At 48.2% G+C, this 14,251-nt stretch overlaps 28 non-coding genes across 28 annotated transcripts; all 28 read right to left on the bottom strand.

Moving 5' to 3' along the window:
• Nucleotides 1–389: 389 nt before the first annotated feature.
• On the bottom strand, nucleotides 390–462 carry Trnar-ucg. The gene has a single exon. It is a non-coding gene; the product is annotated as a tRNA-Arg (tRNA).
• Nucleotides 463–1,004: 542 nt separating this feature from the next.
• On the bottom strand, nucleotides 1,005–1,076 carry Trnat-agu. Its single transcript has one exon. It is a non-coding gene; the product is annotated as a tRNA-Thr (tRNA).
• A 321-nt stretch (nucleotides 1,077–1,397) lies between these two features.
• On the bottom strand, nucleotides 1,398–1,470 carry Trnak-cuu. The gene has a single exon. It is a non-coding gene; the product is annotated as a tRNA-Lys (tRNA).
• Nucleotides 1,471–1,909: 439 nt separating this feature from the next.
• Nucleotides 1,910–1,982, bottom strand: Trnar-ucg. The gene has a single exon. It is a non-coding gene; the product is annotated as a tRNA-Arg (tRNA).
• A 545-nt stretch (nucleotides 1,983–2,527) lies between these two features.
• Nucleotides 2,528–2,599, bottom strand: Trnat-agu. The gene has a single exon. It is a non-coding gene; the product is annotated as a tRNA-Thr (tRNA).
• Nucleotides 2,600–2,920: 321 nt separating this feature from the next.
• Nucleotides 2,921–2,993, bottom strand: Trnak-cuu. Its single transcript has one exon. It is a non-coding gene; the product is annotated as a tRNA-Lys (tRNA).
• A 438-nt stretch (nucleotides 2,994–3,431) lies between these two features.
• On the bottom strand, nucleotides 3,432–3,504 carry Trnar-ucg. The gene has a single exon. It is a non-coding gene; the product is annotated as a tRNA-Arg (tRNA).
• Nucleotides 3,505–4,046: 542 nt separating this feature from the next.
• Trnat-agu lies at nucleotides 4,047–4,118 on the bottom strand. The gene has a single exon. It is a non-coding gene; the product is annotated as a tRNA-Thr (tRNA).
• A 321-nt stretch (nucleotides 4,119–4,439) lies between these two features.
• On the bottom strand, nucleotides 4,440–4,512 carry Trnak-cuu. Its single transcript has one exon. It is a non-coding gene; the product is annotated as a tRNA-Lys (tRNA).
• Nucleotides 4,513–4,950: 438 nt separating this feature from the next.
• Trnar-ucg lies at nucleotides 4,951–5,023 on the bottom strand. Its single transcript has one exon. It is a non-coding gene; the product is annotated as a tRNA-Arg (tRNA).
• A 545-nt stretch (nucleotides 5,024–5,568) lies between these two features.
• On the bottom strand, nucleotides 5,569–5,640 carry Trnat-agu. Its single transcript has one exon. It is a non-coding gene; the product is annotated as a tRNA-Thr (tRNA).
• A 321-nt stretch (nucleotides 5,641–5,961) lies between these two features.
• Trnak-cuu lies at nucleotides 5,962–6,034 on the bottom strand. Its single transcript has one exon. It is a non-coding gene; the product is annotated as a tRNA-Lys (tRNA).
• Nucleotides 6,035–6,472: 438 nt separating this feature from the next.
• On the bottom strand, nucleotides 6,473–6,545 carry Trnar-ucg. Its single transcript has one exon. It is a non-coding gene; the product is annotated as a tRNA-Arg (tRNA).
• A 545-nt stretch (nucleotides 6,546–7,090) lies between these two features.
• Nucleotides 7,091–7,162, bottom strand: Trnat-agu. Its single transcript has one exon. It is a non-coding gene; the product is annotated as a tRNA-Thr (tRNA).
• Nucleotides 7,163–7,483: 321 nt separating this feature from the next.
• On the bottom strand, nucleotides 7,484–7,556 carry Trnak-cuu. The gene has a single exon. It is a non-coding gene; the product is annotated as a tRNA-Lys (tRNA).
• Nucleotides 7,557–7,994: 438 nt separating this feature from the next.
• Nucleotides 7,995–8,067, bottom strand: Trnar-ucg. The gene has a single exon. It is a non-coding gene; the product is annotated as a tRNA-Arg (tRNA).
• A 545-nt stretch (nucleotides 8,068–8,612) lies between these two features.
• Trnat-agu lies at nucleotides 8,613–8,684 on the bottom strand. Its single transcript has one exon. It is a non-coding gene; the product is annotated as a tRNA-Thr (tRNA).
• Nucleotides 8,685–9,005: 321 nt separating this feature from the next.
• Trnak-cuu lies at nucleotides 9,006–9,078 on the bottom strand. Its single transcript has one exon. It is a non-coding gene; the product is annotated as a tRNA-Lys (tRNA).
• Nucleotides 9,079–9,516: 438 nt separating this feature from the next.
• Trnar-ucg lies at nucleotides 9,517–9,589 on the bottom strand. Its single transcript has one exon. It is a non-coding gene; the product is annotated as a tRNA-Arg (tRNA).
• Nucleotides 9,590–10,137: 548 nt separating this feature from the next.
• Trnat-agu lies at nucleotides 10,138–10,209 on the bottom strand. The gene has a single exon. It is a non-coding gene; the product is annotated as a tRNA-Thr (tRNA).
• A 321-nt stretch (nucleotides 10,210–10,530) lies between these two features.
• Trnak-cuu lies at nucleotides 10,531–10,603 on the bottom strand. Its single transcript has one exon. It is a non-coding gene; the product is annotated as a tRNA-Lys (tRNA).
• Nucleotides 10,604–11,055: 452 nt separating this feature from the next.
• Trnar-ucg lies at nucleotides 11,056–11,128 on the bottom strand. The gene has a single exon. It is a non-coding gene; the product is annotated as a tRNA-Arg (tRNA).
• A 500-nt stretch (nucleotides 11,129–11,628) lies between these two features.
• On the bottom strand, nucleotides 11,629–11,700 carry Trnat-agu. Its single transcript has one exon. It is a non-coding gene; the product is annotated as a tRNA-Thr (tRNA).
• A 337-nt stretch (nucleotides 11,701–12,037) lies between these two features.
• Nucleotides 12,038–12,110, bottom strand: Trnak-cuu. Its single transcript has one exon. It is a non-coding gene; the product is annotated as a tRNA-Lys (tRNA).
• A 452-nt stretch (nucleotides 12,111–12,562) lies between these two features.
• On the bottom strand, nucleotides 12,563–12,635 carry Trnar-ucg. Its single transcript has one exon. It is a non-coding gene; the product is annotated as a tRNA-Arg (tRNA).
• A 500-nt stretch (nucleotides 12,636–13,135) lies between these two features.
• Trnat-agu lies at nucleotides 13,136–13,207 on the bottom strand. The gene has a single exon. It is a non-coding gene; the product is annotated as a tRNA-Thr (tRNA).
• A 337-nt stretch (nucleotides 13,208–13,544) lies between these two features.
• On the bottom strand, nucleotides 13,545–13,617 carry Trnak-cuu. The gene has a single exon. It is a non-coding gene; the product is annotated as a tRNA-Lys (tRNA).
• A 452-nt stretch (nucleotides 13,618–14,069) lies between these two features.
• On the bottom strand, nucleotides 14,070–14,142 carry Trnar-ucg. The gene has a single exon. It is a non-coding gene; the product is annotated as a tRNA-Arg (tRNA).
• Between the last annotated feature and the right edge of the window lie 109 nt (nucleotides 14,143–14,251).

The following is a 14,251-nucleotide window of genomic DNA, read 5'->3' as shown; positions in this document are numbered from 1 at the left end:
TCTATGGAAGATCCTTTTGACTACAGCTTATTTCCTGCTGCCACAAATGAGCTACAATCCTATTCAATGAAAAATTGTCTCCGAAAGGCATCAAATCTACTTGAAATGATACGTGGCTATCAGCACCATTATTCAACACACATGCTCGACTGTGCGCAGACGCCTGTGGCGTAGCTCTTGGGTCCTGAGTCAGACGCAGTAGTTCCAAGAAAACTCTCCTGATCGGCACTGTGCCGAAAATTTCGCTACACAACCCCTTTGTCTTGCTTGAGCTTCAGGTAGACGCCGGTTTGCAGCCAGGAAGCGCACAGCAGCAACTTTCAACTAGTTTTGTAGTACTCAAACAACACAGTAAAACAGCATGCATCTTTTGCAGAACTGGAAAAACTCGACCGTGACAGGATTCGAACCTGCAATCTTCGGATCCGAAGTCCGACGCCTTATCCATTAGGCCACACGGTCACTGGCGCAATATGCTTCCCCACACACACCTCATTTTCGCCATTTGTACGCTTGCCGGAATGAATTTCCCATCTTTGACGCAATTCTCCATCTCCAATTTCAGTACTAAAAAGGCGACGCTACTTCTTGCTGTGTCCCATCGCAAGTTACATTCAAGCCCTTATGACGCTGATCAAACAAGAGGTTGCAAATCAGCTTCAATCGCTTACTGCCATCTCAGTCGGTTGCAGAAGGTACCTCACCCTATGTCATACAATGGCGAGTTGCCGCTATTACCAAAGCGGCGGCGGCGCCGACGACGACGACAACCGCGAGGGTCTCTACCAGGGGTAGAAAATACATCACAAGAACTAAGTATTTCACGTCGGCATTCTCCGGAGACTGCCAAAAGCAGCAGTTTCTGGTGCCTACTTTAATAGCACCATTCGCACTATTCATTTGCGAGAGCACTTCTTTAATACCGCACCCATTCATAATTTTTTTTATCCTTGACCGCTTTTTTCGAAAGGGCTACGGTAGAAGGGGCTTTTACAAAATTCATTTGCCCCCTGTGAGGATCGAACTCACGACCTCTGGTTTACTAGACCAGCGCTCTGCCACTGAGCTAAGGAGGCGCCGCCTAGCGCAATTTTCGGGTACTGTATTCTTGTGGACTAGTGAATCGGAGCCCTTCAGCTGGAAACGCACCGCATTAGCGACCATTATTTGTATTTAGTTAGCACAGCTGCTGCTTTCTTACACATCTCACACGATATCGATGTACGCCTAAAACTTCAAAACAACACATTTAATTCATTTCAGAGTTACTTTCAGCTTCAAAAACCATTCCTCTGATATTCATACGAAGCTAGGCATCGTCGTAACCCGTTACGTTCATTACGCAAGGCTCACGAGAGGGGCGCAGGTTGCATCCGCGTAGACACAAAATTTGGCGCCGCCCAGCGTGGGGCTCGAACCCACGACCCTGAGATTAAGAGTCTCATGCTCTACCGACTGAGCTAGCCGGGCTCCACACAACGCGTTAGAGGGCCATACAGTATTTATGCGACCTGCGACCCTCTATGGAAGATCCTTTTGACTACAGCTTATTTCCTGCTGCCACAAATGAGCTACAATCCTATTCAATGAAAAATTGTCTCCGAAAGGCATCAAATCTACTTGAAATGATACGTGGCTATCAGCACCATTATTCAACACACATGCTCGACTGTGCGCAGACGCCTGTGGCGTAGCTCTTGGGTCCTGAGTCAGACGCAGTAGTTCCAAGAAAACTCTCCTGATCGGCACTGTGCCGAAAATTTCGCTACACAACCCCTTTGTCTTGCTTGAGCTTCAGGTAGACGCCGGTTTGCAGCCAGGAAGCGCACAGCAGCAACTTTCAACTAGTTTTGTAGTACTCAAACAACACAGTAAAACAGCATGCATCTTTTGCAGAACTGGAAAAACTCGACCGTGACAGGATTCGAACCTGCAATCTTCGGATCCGAAGTCCGACGCCTTATCCATTAGGCCACACGGTCACTGGCGCAATATGCTTCCCCACACACACCTCATTTTCGCCATTTGTACGCTTGCCGGAATGAATTTCCCATCTTTGACGCAATTCTCCATCTCCAATTTCAGTACTAAAAAGGCGACGCTACTTCTTGCTGTGTCCCATCGCAAGTTACATTCAAGCCCTTATGACGCTGATCAAACAAGAGGTTGCAAATCAGCTTCAATCGCTTACTGCCATCTCAGTCGGTTGCAGAAGGTACCTCACCCTATGTCATACAATGGCGAGTTGCCGCTATTACCAAAGCGGCGGCGGCGCCGACGACGACGACGACAACCGCGAGGGTCTCTACCAGGGGTAGAAAATACATCACAAGAACTAAGTATTTCACGTCGGCATTCTCCGGAGACTGCCAAAAGCAGCAGTTTCTGGTGCCTACTTTAATAGCACCATTCGCACTATTCATTTGCGAGAGCACTTCTTTAATACCGCACCCATTCATAATTTTTTTTATCCTTGACCGCTTTTTTCGAAAGGGCTACGGTAGAAGGGGCTTTTACAAAATTCATTTGCCCCCTGTGAGGATCGAACTCACGACCTCTGGTTTACTAGACCAGCGCTCTGCCACTGAGCTAAGGAGGCGCCGCCTAGCGCAATTTTCGGGTACTGTATTCTTGTGGACTAGTGAATCGGAGCCCTTCAGCTGGAAACGCACCGCATTAGCGACCATTATTTGTATTTAGTTAGCACAGCTGCTGCTTTCTTACACATCTCACACGATATCGATGTACGCCTAAAACTTCAAAACAACACATTTAATTCATTTCAGAGTTACTTTCAGCTTCAAAAACCATTCCTCTGATATTCATACGAAGCTAGGCATCGTCGTAACCCGTTACGTTCATTACGCAAGGCTCACGAGAGGGGCGCAGGTTGCATCCGCGTAGACACAAAATTTGGCGCCGCCCAGCGTGGGGCTCGAACCCACGACCCTGAGATTAAGAGTCTCATGCTCTACCGACTGAGCTAGCCGGGCTCCACACAACGCGTTACGAGCCATACAGTATTTATGCGACCTGCGACCCTCTATGGAAGATCCTTTTGACTACAGCTTATTTCCTGCTGCCACAAATGAGCTACAATCCTATTCAATGAAAAATTGTCTCCGAAAGGCATCAAATCTACTTGAAATGATACGTGGCTATCAGCACCATTATTCAACACACATGCTCGACTGTGCGCAGACGCCTGTGGCGTAGCTCTTGGGTCCTGAGTCAGACGCAGTAGTTCCAAGAAAACTCTCCTGATCGGCACTGTGCCGAAAATTTCGCTACACAACCCCTTTGTCTTGCTTGAGCTTCAGGTAGACGCCGGTTTGCAGCCAGGAAGCGCACAGCAGCAACTTTCAACTAGTTTTGTAGTACTCAAACAACACAGTAAAACAGCATGCATCTTTTGCAGAACTGGAAAAACTCGACCGTGACAGGATTCGAACCTGCAATCTTCGGATCCGAAGTCCGACGCCTTATCCATTAGGCCACACGGTCACTGGCGCAATATGCTTCCCCACACACACCTCATTTTCGCCATTTGTACGCTTGCCGGAATGAATTTCCCATCTTTGACGCAATTCTCCATCTCCAATTTCAGTACTAAAAAGGCGACGCTACTTCTTGCTGTGTCCCATCGCAAGTTACATTCAAGCCCTTATGACGCTGATCAAACAAGAGGTTGCAAATCAGCTTCAATCGCTTACTGCCATCTCAGTCGGTTGCAGAAGGTACCTCACCCTATGTCATACAATGGCGAGTTGCCGCTATTACCAAAGCGGCGGCGGCGCCGACGACGACGACAACCGCGAGGGTCTCTACCAGGGGTAGAAAATACATCACAAGAACTAAGTATTTCACGTCGGCATTCTCCGGAGACTGCCAAAAGCAGCAGTTTCTGGTGCCTACTTTAATAGCACCATTCGCACTATTCATTTGCGAGAGCACTTCTTTAATACCGCACCCATTCATAATTTTTTTTATCCTTGACCGCTTTTTTCGAAAGGGCTACGGTAGAAGGGGCTTTTACAAAATTCATTTGCCCCCTGTGAGGATCGAACTCACGACCTCTGGTTTACTAGACCAGCGCTCTGCCACTGAGCTAAGGAGGCGCCGCCTAGCGCAATTTTCGGGTACTGTATTCTTGTGGACTAGTGAATCGGAGCCCTTCAGCTGGAAACGCACCGCATTAGCGACCATTATTTGTATTTAGTTAGCACAGCTGCTGCTTTCTTACACATCTCACACGATATCGATGTACGCCTAAAACTTCAAAACAACACATTTAATTCATTTCAGAGTTACTTTCAGCTTCAAAAAGCATTCCTCTGATATTCATACGAAGCTAGGCATCGTCGTAACCCGTTACGTTCATTACGCAAGGCTCACGAGAGGGGCGCAGGTTGCATCCGCGTAGACACAAAATTTGGCGCCGCCCAGCGTGGGGCTCGAACCCACGACCCTGAGATTAAGAGTCTCATGCTCTACCGACTGAGCTAGCCGGGCTCCACACAACGCGTTACGAGCCATACAGTATTTATGCGACCTGCGACCCTCTATGGAAGATCCTTTTGACTACAGCTTATTTCCTGCTGCCACAAATGAGCTACAATCCTATTCAATGAAAAATTGTCTCCGAAAGGCATCAAATCTACTTGAAATGATACGTGGCTATCAGCACCATTATTCAACACACATGCTCGACTGTGCGCAGACGCCTGTGGCGTAGCTCTTGGGTCCTGAGTCAGACGCAGTAGTTCCAAGAAAACTCTCCTGATCGGCACTGTGCCGAAAATTTCGCTACACAACCCCTTTGTCTTGCTTGAGCTTCAGGTAGACGCCGGTTTGCAGCCAGGAAGCGCACAGCAGCAACTTTCAACTAGTTTTGTAGTACTCAAACAACACAGTAAAACAGCATGCATCTTTTGCAGAACTGGAAAAACTCGACCGTGACAGGATTCGAACCTGCAATCTTCGGATCCGAAGTCCGACGCCTTATCCATTAGGCCACACGGTCACTGGCGCAATATGCTTCCCCACACACACCTCATTTTCGCCATTTGTACGCTTGCCGGAATGAATTTCCCATCTTTGACGCAATTCTCCATCTCCAATTTCAGTACTAAAAAGGCGACGCTACTTCTTGCTGTGTCCCATCGCAAGTTACATTCAAGCCCTTATGACGCTGATCAAACAAGAGGTTGCAAATCAGCTTCAATCGCTTACTGCCATCTCAGTCGGTTGCAGAAGGTACCTCACCCTATGCCATACAATGGCGAGTTGCCGCTATTACCAAAGCGGCGGCGGCGCCGACGACGACGACGACAACCGCGAGGGTCTCTACCAGGGGTAGAAAATACATCACAAGAACTAAGTATTTCACGTCGGCATTCTCCGGAGACTGCCAAAAGCAGCAGTTTCTGGTGCCTACTTTAATAGCACCATTCGCACTATTCATTTGCGAGAGCACTTCTTTAATACCGCACCCATTCATAATTTTTTTTATCCTTGACCGCTTTTTTCGAAAGGGCTACGGTAGAAGGGGCTTTTACAAAATTCATTTGCCCCCTGTGAGGATCGAACTCACGACCTCTGGTTTACTAGACCAGCGCTCTGCCACTGAGCTAAGGAGGCGCCGCCTAGCGCAATTTTCGGGTACTGTATTCTTGTGGACTAGTGAATCGGAGCCCTTCAGCTGGAAACGCACCGCATTAGCGACCATTATTTGTATTTAGTTAGCACAGCTGCTGCTTTCTTACACATCTCACACGATATCGATGTACGCCTAAAACTTCAAAACAACACATTTAATTCATTTCAGAGTTACTTTCAGCTTCAAAAACCATTCCTCTGATATTCATACGAAGCTAGGCATCGTCGTAACCCGTTACGTTCATTACGCAAGGCTCACGAGAGGGGCGCAGGTTGCATCCGCGTAGACACAAAATTTGGCGCCGCCCAGCGTGGGGCTCGAACCCACGACCCTGAGATTAAGAGTCTCATGCTCTACCGACTGAGCTAGCCGGGCTCCACACAACGCGTTACGAGCCATACAGTATTTATGCGACCTGCGACCCTCTATGGAAGATCCTTTTGACTACAGCTTATTTCCTGCTGCCACAAATGAGCTACAATCCTATTCAATGAAAAATTGTCTCCGAAAGGCATCAAATCTACTTGAAATGATACGTGGCTATCAGCACCATTATTCAACACACATGCTCGACTGTGCGCAGACGCCTGTGGCGTAGCTCTTGGGTCCTGAGTCAGACGCAGTAGTTCCAAGAAAACTCTCCTGATCGGCACTGTGCCGAAAATTTCGCTACACAACCCCTTTGTCTTGCTTGAGCTTCAGGTAGACGCCGGTTTGCAGCCAGGAAGCGCACAGCAGCAACTTTCAACTAGTTTTGTAGTACTCAAACAACACAGTAAAACAGCATGCATCTTTTGCAGAACTGGAAAAACTCGACCGTGACAGGATTCGAACCTGCAATCTTCGGATCCGAAGTCCGACGCCTTATCCATTAGGCCACACGGTCACTGGCGCAATGTGCTTCCCCACACACACCTCATTTTCGCCATTTGTACGCTTGCCGGAATGAATTTCCCATCTTTGACGCAATTCTCCATCTCCAATTTCAGTACTAAAAAGGCGACGCTACTTCTTGCTGTGTCCCATCGCAAGTTACATTCAAGCCCTTATGACGCTGATCAAACAAGAGGTTGCAAATCAGCTTCAATCGCTTACTGCCATCTCAGTCGGTTGCAGAAGGTACCTCACCCTATGTCATACAATGGCGAGTTGCCGCTATTACCAAAGCGGCGGCGGCGCCGACGACGACGACGACAACCGCGAGGGTCTCTACCAGGGGTAGAAAATACATCACAAGAACTAAGTATTTCACGTCGGCATTCTCCGGAGACTGCCAAAAGCAGCAGTTTCTGGTGCCTACTTTAATAGCACCATTCGCACTATTCATTTGCGAGAGCACTTCTTTAATACCGCACCCATTCATAATTTTTTTTATCCTTGACCGCTTTTTTCGAAAGGGCTACGGTAGAAGGGGCTTTTACAAAATTCATTTGCCCCCTGTGAGGATCGAACTCACGACCTCTGGTTTACTAGACCAGCGCTCTGCCACTGAGCTAAGGAGGCGCCGCCTAGCGCAATTTTCGGGTACTGTATTCTTGTGGACTAGTGAATCGGAGCCCTTCAGCTGGAAACGCACCGCATTAGCGACCATTATTTGTATTTAGTTAGCACAGCTGCTGCTTTCTTACACATCTCACACGATATCGATGTACGCCTAAAACTTCAAAACAACACATTTAATTCATTTCAGAGTTACTTTCAGCTTCAAAAACCATTCCTCTGATATTCATACGAAGCTAGGCATCGTCGTAACCCGTTACGTTCATTACGCAAGGCTCACGAGAGGGGCGCAGGTTGCATCCGCGTAGACACAAAATTTGGCGCCGCCCAGCGTGGGGCTCGAACCCACGACTCTGAGATTAAGAGTCTCATGCTCTACCGACTGAGCTAGCCGGGCTCCACACAACGCGTTACGAGCCATACAGTATTTATGCGACCTGCGACCCTCTATGGAAGATCCTTTTGACTACAGCTTATTTCCTGCTGCCACAAATGAGCTACAATCCTATTCAATGAAAAATTGTCTCCGAAAGGCATCAAATCTACTTGAAATGATACGTGGCTATCAGCACCATTATTCAACACACATGCTCGACTGTGCGCAGACGCCTGTGGCGTAGCTCTTGGGTCCTGAGTCAGACGCAGTAGTTCCAAGAAAACTCTCCTGATCGGCACTGTGCCGAAAATTTCGCTACACAACCCCTTTGTCTTGCTTGAGCTTCAGGTAGACGCCGGTTTGCAGCCAGGAAGCGCACAGCAGCAACTTTCAACTAGTTTTGTAGTACTCAAACAACACAGTAAAACAGCATGCATCTTTTGCAGAACTGGAAAAACTCGACCGTGACAGGATTCGAACCTGCAATCTTCGGATCCGAAGTCCGACGCCTTATCCATTAGGCCACACGGTCACTGGCGCAATGTGCTTCCCCACACACACCTCATTTTCGCCATTTGTACGCTTGCCGGAATGAATTTCCCATCTTTGACGCAATTCTCCATCTCCAATTTCAGTACTAAAAAGGCGACGCTACTTCTTGCTGTGTCCCATCGCAAGTTACATTCAAGCCCTTATGACGCTGATCAAACAAGAGGTTGCAAATCAGCTTCAATCGCTTACTGCCATCTCAGTCGGTTGCAGAAGGTACCTCACCCTATGTCATACAATGGCGAGTTGCCGCTATTACCAAAGCGGCGGCGGCGCCGACGACGACGACGACAACCGCGAGGGTCTCTACCAGGGGTAGAAAATACATCACAAGAACTAAGTATTTCACGTCGGCATTCTCCGGAGACTGCCAAAAGCAGCAGTTTCTGGTGCCTACTTTAATAGCACCATTCGCACTATTCATTTGCGAGAGCACTTCTTTAATACCGCACCCATTCATAATTTTTTTTATCCTTGACCGCTTTTTTCGAAAGGGCTACGGTAGAAGGGGCTTTTACAAAATTCATTTGCCCCCTGTGAGGATCGAACTCACGACCTCTGGTTTACTAGACCAGCGCTCTGCCACTGAGCTAAGGAGGCGCCGCCTAGCGCAATTTTCGGGTACTGTATTCTTGTGGACTAGTGAATCGGAGCCCTTCAGCTGGAAACGCACCGCATTAGCGACCATTATTTGTATTTAGTTAGCACAGCTGCTGCTTTCTTACACATCTCACACGATATCGATGTACGCCTAAAACTTCAAAACAACACATTTAATTCATTTCAGAGTTACTTTCAGCTTCAAAAACCATTCCTCTGATATTCATACGAAGCTAGGCATCGTCGTAACCCGTTACGTTCATTACGCAAGGCTCACGAGAGGGGCGCAGGTTGCATCCGCGTAGACACAAAATTTGGCGCCGCCCAGCGTGGGGCTCGAACCCACGACTCTGAGATTAAGAGTCTCATGCTCTACCGACTGAGCTAGCCGGGCTCCACACAACGCGTTACGAGCCATACAGTATTTATGCGACCTGCGACCCTCTATGGAAGATCCTTTTGACTACAGCTTATTTCCTGCTGCCACAAATGAGCTACAATCCTATTCAATGAAAAATTGTCTCCGAAAGGCATCAAATCTACTTGAAATGATACGTGGCTATCAGCACCATTATTCAACACACATGCTCGACTGTGCGCAGACGCCTGTGGCGTAGCTCTTGGGTCCTGAGTCAGACGCAGTAGTTCCAAGAAAACTCTCCTGATCGGCACTGTGCCGAAAATTTCGCTACACAACCCCTTTGTCTTGCTTGAGCTTCAGGTAGACGCCGGTTTGCAGCCAGGAAGCGCACAGCAGCAACTTTCAACTAGTTTTGTAGTACTCAAACAACACAGTAAAACAGCATGCATCTTTTGCAGAACTGGAAAAACTCGACCGTGACAGGATTCGAACCTGCAATCTTCGGATCCGAAGTCCGACGCCTTATCCATTAGGCCACACGGTCACTGGCGCAATATGCTTCCCCACACACACCTCATTTTCGCCATTTGTACGCTTGCCGGAATGAATTTCCCATCTTTGACGCAATTCTCCATCTCCAATTTCAGTACTAAAAAGGCGACGCTACTTCTTGCTGTGTCCCATCGCAAGTTACATTCAAGCCCTTATGACGCTGATCAAACAAGAGGTTGCAAATCAGCTTCAATCGCTTACTGCCATCTCAGTCGGTTGCAGAAGGTACCTCACCCTATGTCATACAATGGCGAGTTGCCGCTATTACCAAAGCGGCGGCGGCGCCGGCGCCGACGACGACGACAACCGCGAGGGTCTCTACCAGGGGTAGAAAATACATCACAAGAACTAAGTATTTCACGTCGGCATTCTCCGGAGACTGCCAAAAGCAGCAGTTTCTGGTGCCTACTTTAATAGCACCATTCGCACTATTCATTTGCGAGAGCACTTCTTTAATACCGCACCCATTCATAATTTTTTTTATCCTTGACCGCTTTTTTCGAAAGGGCTACGGTAGAAGGGGCTTTTACAAAATTCATTTGCCCCCTGTGAGGATCGAACTCACGACCTCTGGTTTACTAGACCAGCGCTCTGCCACTGAGCTAAGGAGGCGCCGCCTAGCGCAATTTTCGGGTACTGTATTCTTGTGGACTAGTGAATCGGAGCCCTTCAGCTGGAAACGCACCGCATTAGCGACCATTATTTGTATTTAGTTAGCACAGCTGCTGCTTTCTTACACATCTCACACGATATCGATGTACGCCTAAAACTTCAAAACAACACATTTAATTCATTTCAGAGTTACTTTCAGCTTCAAAAACCATTCCTCTGATATTCATACGAAGCTAGGCATCGTCGTAACCCGTTACGTTCATTACGCAAGGCTCACGAGAGGGGCGCAGGTTGCATCCGCGTAGACACAAAATTTGGCGCCGCCCAGCGTGGGGCTCGAACCCACGACCCTGAGATTAAGAGTCTCATGCTCTACCGACAGAGCTAGCCGGGCTGCGTCGGTGACTACGTGTCGGGTCGCACGACACACAGTTCTCGTTTCGGTGGGGTGGTCCCATACAGAATCTCTCCATGCTGCCTAATGTTTTCCTAGCGTCACACACGTCACGTACTTCAGTTTTATTTCATAATCATTTCTGAGAGGTACAGGAATTGCATGAAAACCTGCAGCGCTAGTGGTGTCAAAATTAACACACATATTTGATTTGACTCAGAAGCCGAACGGGTTACTTTCCGACGCTGTCTTAGATGCGCAAATGCCAGCCAAAACTCGCGGTGACGGCACTCAGCCGACCATTTCGCTAGATAACACCGTTCTGGCTGTGTGTGTATCAAGCTCAAGTGCATCTCCAAGCAGGAAATGGACAACAGCAACATTCAGACGATTTCGTACTGCTCAATAGCTACACTAAAACGGTGTGTTTCTTTTGCAGAATTGGAAAAACACGACCGTGACAGGATTCGAACCTGCAATCTTCGGATCCGAAGTCCGACGCCTTATCCATTAGGCCACACGGTCACTGGCCGCCAAGTATTCCTTACATTCGTGTCATCTCGAAACGCTCATACCGCTGAGGAATTGTGTTTTCGTTCTACACAGCCGCTGCCTCTTGCTGCTTCCCACCCATTCGTTACATGCAAGCCTTTACGAGACCGACCAAGTAGAGATTGGGAATCAAGACCACACACTTTGTGCATTCGAAATCGAAGGCAGGGCGTCCCTCGCCGCATTTGCTACGATGGCGATTTGCTACTTCTGCAGAAGCGGCGGCGTCGACGACGACGACGACGACGCTCGCGAGAGGCTCTGTGATATTTGAAAAACACATGTAAAAAATATAATTCAGACTGCCGCCTCCCACCCTACGCTGTACCGCTTTGGAAAATGCTTTATCTGCGACATTCGCCTCAATCACATCTGAGAGTAATTCTAAATAAAACACCTGTTGCTAATTGTTCGTCGTTCCAGACACTGCTTGCTATACGGCCACGACGCGCAACTGATTTCGAAAATTCGTTTGCCTCCTGTGAGGATCGAACTCACGACCCCTGGTTTACTAGACCAGTGCTCTGCCACTGAGCTAAAGAGGCGCGGCCTAGCGGTAGTTTTGCGTACTTCGTGCTTACGCTCGTCTGGATCATCAGGCTTAAGCTGACAACACTTCATATTACCGACTAATATTTGCAGCTATGGCGCACCATTACTGCTTGGCTACACATCTCACACGTAACCGATGTGCTCTCCAACCAACACCACTTACATTTCAGAACATGTCTTTGACACATGTCTACGAAATCACCTTCACCTTCAGATACACTTCCTTGCGACTGATGGAGACGTAGGCAAAGTTTTAAGTTGCTATTTCCATTACGTCACATTGATCAGAGAAACGGTAATTTACATCTGCAGCGGAACAAAATTACGTCCCGCCCAGCGTGGGGCTCGAACCCACGACCCTGAGATTAAGAGTCTCATGCTCTACCGACAGAGCTAGCCGGGCTGCGTCGGTGACTACGTGTCGGGTCGCACGACACACAGTTCTCGTTTCGGTGGGGTGGTCCCATACAGAATCTCTCCATGCTGCCTAATGTTTTCCTAGCGTCACACACGTCACGTACTTCAGTTTTATTTCATAATCATTTCTGAGAGGTACAGGAATTGCATGAAAACCTGCAGCGCTAGTGGTGTCAAAATTAACACACATATTTGATTTGACTCAGAAGCCGAACGGGTTACTTTCCGACGCTGTCTTAGATGCGCAAATGCCAGCCAAAACTCGCGGTGACGGCACTCAGCCGACCATATCGCTAGATAACACCGTTCTGGCTGTGTGTGTATCAAGCTCAAGTGCATCTCCAAGCAGGAAATGGACAACAGCAACATTCAGACGATTTCGTACTGCTCAATAGCTACACTAAAACGGTGTGTTTCTTTTGCAGAATTGGAAAAACACGACCGTGACAGGATTCGAACGTGCAATCTTCGGATCCGAAGTCCGACGCCTTATCCATTAGGCCACACGGTCACTGGCCGCCAAGTATTCCTTACATTCGTGTCATCTCGAAACGCTCATACCGCTGAGGAATTGTGTTTTCGTTCTACACAGCCGCTGCCTCTTGCTGCTTCCCACCCATTCGTTACATGCAAGCCTTTACGAGACCGACCAAGTAGAGATTGGGAATCAAGACCACACACTTTGTGCATTCGAAATCGAAGGCAGGGCGTCCCTCGCCGCATTTCCTACGATGGCGATTTGCTACTTCTGCAGAAGCGGCGGCGTCGACGACGACGACGACGACGCTCGCGAGAGGCTCTGTGATATTTGAAAAACACATGTAAAAAATATAATTCAGACTGCCGCCTCCCACCCTACGCTGTACCGCTTTGGAAAATGCTTTATCTGCGACATTCGCCTCAATCACATCTGAGAGTAATTCTAAATAAAACACCTGTTGCTAATTGTTCGTCGTTCCAGACACTGCTTGCTATACGGCCACGACGCGCAACTGATTTCGAAAATTCGTTTGCCTCCTGTGAGGATCGAACTCACGACCCCTGGTTTACTAGACCAGTGCTCTGCCACTGAGCTAAAGAGGCGCGGCCTAGCGGTAGTTTTGCGTACTTCGTGCTTACGCTCGTCTGGATCATCAGGCTTAAGCTGACAACACTTCATATTACCGACTAATATTTGCAGCTATGGCGCACCATTACTGCTTGGCTACACATCTCACACGTAACCGATGTGCTCTCCAACCAACACCACTTACATTTCAGAACATGTCTTTGACACATGTCTACGAAATCACCTTCACCTTCAGATACACTTCCTTGCGACTGATGGAGACGTAGGCAAAGTTTTAAGTTGCTATTTCCATTACGTCACATTGATCAGAGAAACGGTAATTTACATCTGCAGCGGAACAAAATTACGTCCCGCCCAGCGTGGGGCTCGAACCCACGACCCTGAGATTAAGAGTCTCATGCTCTACCGACAGAGCTAGCCGGGCTGCGTCGGTGACTACGTGTCGGGTCGCACGACACACAGTTCTCGTTTCGGTGGGGTGGTCCCATACAGAATCTCTCCATGCTGCCTAATGTTTTCCTAGCGTCACACACGTCACGTACTTCAGTTTTATTTCATAATCATTTCTGAGAGGTACAGGAATTGCATGAAAACCTGCAGCGCTAGTGGTGTCAAAATTAACACACATATTTGATTTGACTCAGAAGCCGAACGGGTTACTTTCCGACGCTGTCTTAGATGCGCAAATGCCAGCCAAAACTCGCGGTGACGGCACTCAGCCGACCATTTCGCTAGATAACACCGTTCTGGCTGTGTGTGTATCAAGCTCAAGTGCATCTCCAAGCAGGAAATGGACAACAGCAACAAATAGACGATTTCGTACTGCTCAATAGCTACACTAAAACGGTGTGTTTCTTTTGCAGAATTGGAAAAACACGACCGTGACAGGATTCGAACCTGCAATCTTCGGATCCGAAGTCCGACGCCTTATCCATTAGGCCACACGGTCACTGGCCGCCAAGTATTCCTTACATTCGTGTCATCTCGAAACGCTCATACCGCTGAGGAATTGTGTTTTCGTTCTACACAGCCGCTGCCTCTTGCTGCTTCCCACCCAT

Source organism: Schistocerca americana, chromosome 7, assembly GCF_021461395.2.
Source record: "Schistocerca americana isolate TAMUIC-IGC-003095 chromosome 7, iqSchAmer2.1, whole genome shotgun sequence".
NCBI lineage: Eukaryota > Metazoa > Arthropoda > Insecta > Orthoptera > Acrididae > Schistocerca > Schistocerca americana.
The sequence above is the reverse complement of the archived record's forward strand: the minus strand, read 5'-3'. Positions and strand labels throughout refer to the sequence as shown.